Source organism: Lutra lutra, chromosome 3 (genome assembly GCF_902655055.1).
Source record: "Lutra lutra chromosome 3, mLutLut1.2, whole genome shotgun sequence".
NCBI classification, from domain to species: Eukaryota; Metazoa; Chordata; class Mammalia; order Carnivora; family Mustelidae; genus Lutra; species Lutra lutra.
In genome coordinates this window covers 7,218,367-7,225,112 of record NC_062280.1, presented here as the reverse complement: position 1 = coordinate 7,225,112, position 6,746 = coordinate 7,218,367, and positions in this window count along the sequence as shown.

Below are 6,746 nucleotides of genomic sequence, written 5' to 3'. Positions count from 1 at the left end.
TCACAAATAAAAGGTATCATATTGCTTTTCTGTACTAAAGTAGAAAAAGTGGATCTCATTATTTATTGTGTACTGGTGACATTATATTTAATTGTTAACAACTCAGCTTTATATTTTCGGAAAAATAATATAACCAAGAATTATCCTACTAAAGGAGGACGTCAGAGAACTCAACAGGGGTTGGAGCCATAACTTGAAGATCTCAGTTTATGATATTAAAAACATTGCTTTTGGAAGAATTTTCCATCATAATATTAAACTTTAACATTTATGTACTGTGTTAGTTGCATATCACAATTGCAAAATAATTGATAGCCAGCAAGTTCAGTAAGATTGCTTAGAGTTTACAAAGGAACTCAATAATTTTCACACACAAAACACACACACAAAAGTGTGGATTTAAAGTCTAATAGGCTCAGGTTTATTTAATGAAATGTTAATATTTCTCCTAATACTGAAAATGTGTATTGAGAAGGAAGCTATGATCCTTTTACAATGGATGTAGAGATTATAGGAAAGCACAGGGGATAAGAAAGGTGAGCCAGTTTAAATGACCTTTATTCAAGCTCCATTGAAACAAACGAATAAGAGGATTTATCTAGCAGACTATAAAATAGAATTAGAAAAAAAGGATCCAAATACCAAATGAATACACTTTCATCAAAGGAAGCTTATAAATGTATAATTATATAGAAAAATGTTTACTCTGGATTTTTAAGTTAAAAAAACCGTATTCATTAAAAATGGTATGCATGATTCTGTTATTCATAAATTATTAATAAAACGCATTTTGTTGTTTAAGTTACTGTTACATATTTTAGAAAATGTCCAATTACTCAAATACATTTATATGTTGACATTCTAGAGAAAATTTCTTAAAAATCTAAATGTTTAGATTAACTGTCAGAAAATTAACCATTAAGTTATTTTATGTGATCTTTTCTGATATCTCAAAATAGATGAGTAAATTGGGGATAGTGTGTATAAATATATAGAAAAGCTCAAAATCAGTATTTGTTTCTAAAAAATCCTTTTATTTTAGATTATGAATTCCTCAAGTTTAAAAAAAAAAAACCAAAAACCCTGTTGCTATTAATGTGTGTCTATATATATATTTCACATATTTTACTGAATATGGTGATTAACAGATAACTTACACTCAATAGTTGCTAAATGATTTGCACCCTTACTCCTTCTCTAAAAATTATGGTTTAGGTTTTTACTATGATTCCTATTTTTATGCATCTATTAAAGATGTCTTGTTTGGGACACCTGGGTGGATCAGTCAGTTAAGAATCTGTGTTCAGGGGCGCCTGGGTGGCTCAGTGGGTTAAGCCGCTGCCTTCGGCTCAGGTCATGATCCCAGGTCCTGGGTTCGAGCCCCACATTGGGCTTTCTGCTCAGCAGGGAGCCTGCTTCCTCCTCTCTCTCTGCCTGCCTCTCTGCTTACTTGTGATTTCTCTCTGTCAAATAAATAAATAAAATCTTTAAAAAAAAAAAAAGAAAAAAAAAAGAATCTGTGTTCAGCTCAGGTCATGATCCCAGGATCCTAGGATCAAGTCCCATATCAGGCTCCCTGCTTGGCAGGGAGTCTGCTTCTCCTTCCTCTACCTGCTGCTCCCCCTGCTTGTACTCTCTCTCTCTCTCTCTGGCAAATAAATAACTTTAGAAAAAAGATGTCTTATTTTATGAAATATCCTATATTTTTGAGACAATATAATATATGGGATTATCTTATTATACTATATGACTAGCTATAGTAGGTTGAATCTGTGGACCTTGCTTTCTACTTTGGGAGCCACTAGCCACATGTGGCTTTTTCAATTTTGATTATAATTATTTAAAATTAAATAAAATTGAAATTCAGTTTAGTGGCATTAGCCACATATCAAGTATTCAGTAGTTACACGTGGTTAGTGGCTACCATGACAATGGTAGAACTTTTCTGTCATTGCAGAAACGTCAACTGAAGAGGACTGCAATAGCTCATGCTGTGCACTGGGGACATGCGGAGCAGTAACAAATTGGTTACCTTTGCTTTACACATAATATATGGTGATCACCTCTATCAGTTGACTATTCATCATTTTAGGTACTCTATGGAACTTCATGGATCTTAGCTATATCTATAAAAGGCCCAAGAGATCATGACGCCCAACCATGTTGGTGGTAATTTGATATATCAGAACCTTGATACTGGGAAAAGCAGTGTGCTAAGTAGAGGAGAAAATTCAAGTCCATTGGAAAATTATTGTTCTCACTGTTAAACGTAAATTAGTTAGAGTCTGTTTATAAATTAATACATCCAGGCCATGTGTCAGAAGCAAATCGCTATTATGGTCCAACATGTTAAGTAAGTAACAAACATCATATTGGGGAAGAATCAAGAACAGGGAGAATATGTCCTTTTGAAAAAGTAAAAACATTTCACGGTGTGGTTCACACTTTCGGCTGGGTTTGGAAGTATGAGAAAGGGTTTGTTCAGCAGAAAGAATGGGGAAGGGTATTTTAGACAAACTACAGAGCATGAGTAAAAGTCACAAAATCACAAATGCTTATGCATTTGTAAAGCAATGAGAAAGTTTTGACTGGAACAGGAGGAATAGGGGATAAAATGACAGAAGACAGGAGAAACCAGTTTCTTTTGTTTTGTTAGCATAGTTTTGTTTCATAGTGTCTAGATACCCCTTGATAAATATATGAAATCAACTTTCCAGACACACAGAACTGTGGACTTGGCCCAGGTTTGTTTAGTGGGGCTGCACCAATGGGTGTACACACTGAGCTAGTTTGAATCTGTCTGACTGCTTCTTACCTGTTTAAACTACATTTGTTTATGTAGTGGAATGACGATCATTATGAACAAAACTTTACATTTCTAAGGTAGCCCAGAATTATGATCAAATAGTATTCCCTCTTTTGCAGAATATTCCACCAGAGAGATATATAAGAATTCTTTGTTAAGTATATATTTTAGGTGCATGATTAATCTTCCCTTCATATTTTTCATCATTGTTGTTAAATGTGAAGTCTCTATGGTTTTACATATTTTGGGGGCATTCTCAGTAATGTCATCAGTGGGAGAAGTAGACGTGTTTAATAAACTGTACATTATTTTATGACATGTGAAAAAACATCATGCTGAAAAACATAAGTAAAACCCGGATCACATTTGCAGTTACCTCTAGAAGCAACGCTAAGATTATATTCCTGTGAAAAATAGAAGGCATTTGCAAATATCTTTTCTCTATAAATAGTATGGCAATTTTCTGGAAAAGTCTCATAAACTAAACAGAAAATAGATTAGTTTGCTGTCAAGGAATTTAACTAAAATGACAGATAAATATCTGGAAAGAAAATGTTAATTTGATTCAAGGAGAATGAAGTAAGACACACAAAAGAATCCTACAAAAGAACAGCTTCAATAATAACAGTGCCGAATAAATAATAGGGAAGAGAATCAGGTAGAAAAGATTTAGGGATTTAAGGGAGTTGTTTCCAAAAAAATGCTCTGCAGGTGAGAAAAGTGGAAGAAAAATATTCAGAAACAGACATATATTGAAAATAATCCTGGGTTACCTCATACATTTAACATTTCTAAAGAAAAAAAAAAATCTTAAAAACAGTAATGAATTCTGCCCATTAAGAATACAACCAAATATGTTGACATATAGCTCACACAAATAAAATAAATCTGGGGATATTTCTGAGTTTATTTCCTTCACTGAAGAGTTCTCAAGGAGGAGTCATCTGATTAGAACATGAGTTTTACAAAGTGTTTAGATTACTTCACACTAATAATTTTCTTTCTGTATTAGTTATTATTGTGCTATTAGAAATCTAGGTAATTGTTCTTTTGTTAGGAATATAAAACAACTTTTTTCCCTTTTTTTCTATTGGGAATTCTGTTCAGCTTAACATATATTGTAGGTATTGTATGAATGACAACGATGTTGATCTGCGATAAGAGAGTGACTCACAGACGTTCATTCCACTGCATTCGTATAAATACGGCAGTGTTTCCCAAGAAGACACCAAAGCCACAGTTCACAGCCTGAATTCTTGTTTGATAGAGAGTAGACAATTACCATGACCATGATGATCCATAACATTTTATCAAGCATATACTAAGTACTTAGCATTGTTCAGTCATGAGGAATACAGATGACATTTAGTTATGGTTCTTACAGTGAGCTTATATGGATTTAAAAAGAGAAGACTAGTATGTTACCGCAGGCAGATTTCATATTGCACTCCATTGAGCACTATGCGATTGGAGTTCAAGACAGTCTCTTAGAAAAAATAAAACTTAATTTGGGCTTTAAAAGATTGTTTAGATCAGGGGCCCCTGGGTGGTTCAGTGGGTTAAAGCCTCTGCCTTCTGCTCAGGTCGTGATCCCAGAGTCCTGGGATCGAGCCCCGCGTCGGGCTCTCTGCTCCGCGGGGAGCCTGCTTCCTCCTTTCTCTCTCTGCCTACTTGTGATCTCTCTCTCTCTGTCAAATAAATAAAATCTTAAAAAAAAAAAAATAAAAGATTGTTTAGCTCAAATGAAAGGGAAAAAGAGGGAATTTGTAGAAAGGACCCTAACCTAAAAGAAGATACATGATATATTTATGCATCAATAAGGAAAAACAAAAACAAAATACCTGGCTAAAAAGAAGGGTGTGCTAAGAAGCAGGAGAGCAGAGGGAGATACATATTTATACATAACGATTTCCACAAAAAGAGATGTAATTCTCACATTTGTAGAAAAGAGATGGAGTTGCCAAATTTTAAATAAACTTGAGTATCAAACCATTAGAGTTGGTCTTAAAAAGGCATAACATAGAAGCAATGAAGTTTGTAGTATTCTGTGTTTCTTCCATTCATCTGTGACTGATTAATTGACTAATCTTACAGCAGATGCCTAAGCAGAGACAGATGAACTTTCCGGTTAAAGACTTCTTTTCTTTTAAATCCAGATGAATGACAATTAGAAGCTGGATTAAGAAGAAGAAGAGTAAAATGAGAAATATTAAAGAAGAAGAAAAAAAAACCAGCATATATGAAAGGGCTCAGTGAGTAAGATGACTGAACTTGTTTATCCTTGAGCCTCGGAAGGATATGGGAACCATAAAGTAATAAATGTGATTATGGATACATATAATCTAAGGATTTCAGAGTAATAATTTTCTCTCAATTCTTACTTGATTGACACTGTGACCTTAATAAGAATATAGTAGACAGAGTCTATTTGAAGGATAAAGTTTGAGACTCTATGCTTATTGTAAATTTTTTTAGAGTACTTATAAAATAATATAAATCAATACCAAAGTATGTAATGAAACTCCCACCCAAAGCAATGGTGTGCTTGGCAGAGGTAACAGATAAACATAGTCAGTGGACATCCTTATATACCCATGTACATTTCTGATACACATTTTTATTTGTATTTGGATCTGAAAGGAAATATGTCCCATATTCTCCATAAAAATAGTATTCATGAGGGGCGCCTGGGTGGCTCAGTGGGTTAAGCCGCTGCCTTCGGCTCAGGTCATGATCCCAGGTCCTGGGTTCAAGCCCCACATCGGGCTCTCTGCTCAGCAGGGAGCCTGCTTCCTCCTCTCTCTCTGCCTGCCTCTCTGCCTACTTGTGATTTCTCTCTGTCAAATAAATAAATAAAATCTTAAAAAAAAAATAGTATTCATGAATTTCTGAACCCTGTGTTTTTAACTTTACATTACTTTGAGATCTTTCTGCAATATCATATGTAGATATACTTCATAATTTTAAAAACTTTATTGTCATCTGTAGTAGACTGAATTATTGATCTCAATTCTTAACTCTCCTCTAATAGTATTTTAGGTCCACATCCTTGCCTTGGCCTCATGGATTGTAATGTGCTCTCCAGTCTCTTGACTGTGAACTTGAGCACCTGACTTGCTTTGGCTGATGGGATGGTAGTGCATAGGTAAGAGCGGACTTGCAAAGCGTTTTTGTGGTAGGGCAGGGCTCACTCCAATATGTTATTGCCATTGTGATGTCAAGAGCAAGCCTCGGGGAGCCACTGGCTCTTCTGCTTGCTCCCAGTGTAACACATGTGAAATAGACCCACAGTTGAAGTGAATACCCTTAACCCCCAGATCCTCAGACTGAAACAGAGATTTCCTTATACAAACAAACTCAGACATGTTAAGGAGAAATAAATGTTTGTTTTTGTGTTTTACATAGACTTTGTGTTTGCTCTAATGTAATAACAAACAGGTAGTACATATTCCTTAATTTATGATAGTATATTTATTTTATCATCTATTGTTAGGCATGTATGTTGTCTACTATTAATTATAAATCAAACCATAATTAATACATACATAATTGTGCACACGTGGGATTGAATATATTAAGGATTTTTATTTTCACTTTGTAGAACCTTCTGTGGCTCCCATAAGTAGAAGGGAATTTATTAGAAGTATCCTAAAGACTCATGAAGTCAATCAGCTGCTTGGGGGAAAAGCAGCAATTAATTCAGCTCCAGAGCAGAACTAGAACAAGAATATATTGGTATATTGGAAAGAAAACTTTGGCAAAACCAATAAACCTCAGACATCCCCCATTTCTTTACTCATGCTAAAGATTCATTTCCTATAGGGAATATCTGATTGGCTTAGCTTAGATAGAGATTCTATTTCAAGTGGAAGGTATCACAGTGTAGTCAGGGAAATTGGAAAATGGTCAGCCATTTCCTTCTCTTCTACCCCCCCACCCT